The sequence below is a fragment of the Trifolium pratense genome, unplaced genomic scaffold (assembly GCF_020283565.1).
Source record: "Trifolium pratense cultivar HEN17-A07 unplaced genomic scaffold, ARS_RC_1.1 scaffold_125, whole genome shotgun sequence".
Classification (NCBI taxonomy): Eukaryota; Viridiplantae; Streptophyta; class Magnoliopsida; order Fabales; family Fabaceae; genus Trifolium; species Trifolium pratense.
The window spans coordinates 2,501-5,000 of NW_025721026.1; positions in this window are offsets into that span (position 1 = coordinate 2,501).

The window sequence follows — 2,500 nt, forward strand, 5'->3', positions numbered from 1 at the left end:
GAATTTGATTGAAATGATGAAAAGAGCAACGAAATTGCAGGGGAAAACACGTTAAGACGTAGTTTTTGCTTGCCTGCTGTGCCCATAGGCGCGCCCCGTGCCTGCCGAGCCTACCCCCACACCCACCCTCCCCCTATATATGACTGGAAGGCCATTTTCAGTTTTGTAGAAAAAGTGCACTTTTTTCCCTGTATCCATAAGTTTTTAAAAGTGCTTAAAAGTGGACCTAGAAGACGAATTTTTTTTTGAATTTTTTTATGGTTGTTAGGGACATTAAAACAAGCAAAACCACGAAAGAATCGTAATATTCCGATGTCGGATGAATTAATTACGAATTTTTCGGCCGAAACTTCGCAAAGGGCGGATACCACGTAAAAAACAACCTAGAAGTCGAATTTTGACTTCGTTTTTTTTGTGCACACCCCACACAATAAGTATAAGTGGACTGGAAAGTGGCTAAGCGATCCGACGAAGTTTCGATTGAGTTTGATTTTTTGGCCGAAAACTCGAAAAAAGGCGGATTTGACGTAAAACGCCGCCTAGAAGTCGAATTTTGAGACGGTGTCTTGTGTGCACACTCCACACAATATGTATAAGTGGACTGGAAAGTGGCTAAGCATTCCGAGGAATTTTCGATTTATTTTGATTTTTCGGCCGAAACGCCGAAAATAGGCGGATTTGACGTAAAACGCCTCATATAAGTCGAATTTTGGGAAGGTGTCTTGTGTGCACACTGCACACAATATGTATAAGTGGACTGGAAAGTCGCTAAGCATTCCGAGGAAGTTTCGATTTATTTTGATTTTTCGGCCGAAACGCCGAAAATAGGCGGATTTGACGTAAAACGCCTCATATAAGTCGAATTTTGGGAAGGTGTCTTGTGTGCACACTGCACATAATATGTATAAGTGGACTGGAAAGTGGAAAAATATTTTCGGAGCACTTTGATTTTTTGGCCCCCCGCGTGCCTTGCCACGCCCTTGCTTATAGCAAAACGAGACGGGGCCTTGGTCCAACTTGGCATAGGCATGGAATTTGATCTTTATTACTTGGCCACGGTCATGCCACGGTACATGGAGGTTGCTTGACACCCCCGTGTGCATTTCGGAGCACTTTGATTTTTTGGCCCCCCGCGTGCCTTGCCACGCCCTTGCTTATAGCAAAACGAGACGGGGCCTTGGTCCAACTTGGCATAGGCATGGAATTTGATCTTTATTACTTGGCCACGGTCATGCCACGGTACATGGAGGTTGCTTGACACCCCCGTGTGCATTTCGGAGCACTTTGATTTTTTGGCCCCCCGCGTGCCTTGCCACGCCCTTGCTTATAGCAAAACGAGACGGGGCCTTGGTCCAACTTGGCATAGGCATGGAATTTGATCTTTATTACTTGGCCACGGTCATGCCACGGTACATGGAGGTTGCTTGACACCCCCGTGTGCATTTTCGGAGCACTTTGATTTTTTGGCCCCCCGCGTGCCTTGCCACGCCCTTGCTTATAGCAAAACGAGACGGGGCCTTGGTCCAACTTGGCATAGGCATGGAATTTGATCTTTATTACTTGGCCACGGTCATGCCACGGTACATGGAGGTTGCTTGACACCCCCGTGTGCATTTTGGAGCACTTTGATTTTTTGGCCCCCCGCGTGCCTTGCCACGCCCTTGCTTATAGCAAAACGAGATGGGGCCTTGGTCCAACTTGGCATAGGCATGGAATTTGATCTTTATTACTTGGCCACGGTCATGCCACGGTACATGGAGGTTGCTTGACACCCCCGTGTGCATTTCGGAGCACTTTGATTTTTTGGCCCCCCGCGTGCCTTGCCACGCCCTTGCTTATAGCAAAACGAGACGGGGCCTTGGTCCAACTTGGCATAGGCATGGAATTTGATCTTTATTACTTGGCCACGGTCATGCCACGGTACATGGAGGTTGCTTGACACCCCCGTGTGCATTTCGGAGCACTTTGATTTTTTGGCCCCCCGCGTGCCTTGCCACGCCCTTGCTTATAGCAAAACGAGACGGGGCCTTGGTCCAACTTGGCATAGGCATGGAATTTGATCTTTATTACTTGGCCACGGTCATGCCACGGTACATGGAGGTTGCTTGACACCCCCGTGTGCATTTTCGGAGCACTTTGATTTTTTGGCCCCCCGCGTGCCTTGCCACGCCCTTGCTTATAGCAAAACGAGACGGGGCCTTGGTCCAACTTGGCATAGGCATGGAATTTGATCTTTATTACTTGGCCACGGTCATGCCACGGTACATGGAGGTTGCTTGACACCCCCGTGTGCATTTGGAGCACTTTGATTTTTTGGCCCCCCGCGTGCCTTGCCACGCCCTTGCTTATAGCAAAACGAGACGGGGCCTTGGTCCAACTTGGCATAGGCATGGAATTTGATCTTTATTACTTGGCCACGGTCATGCCACGGTACATGGAGGTTGCTTGACACCCCCGTGTGCATTTTCGGAGCACTTTGATTTTTTGGCCCCCCGCGTGC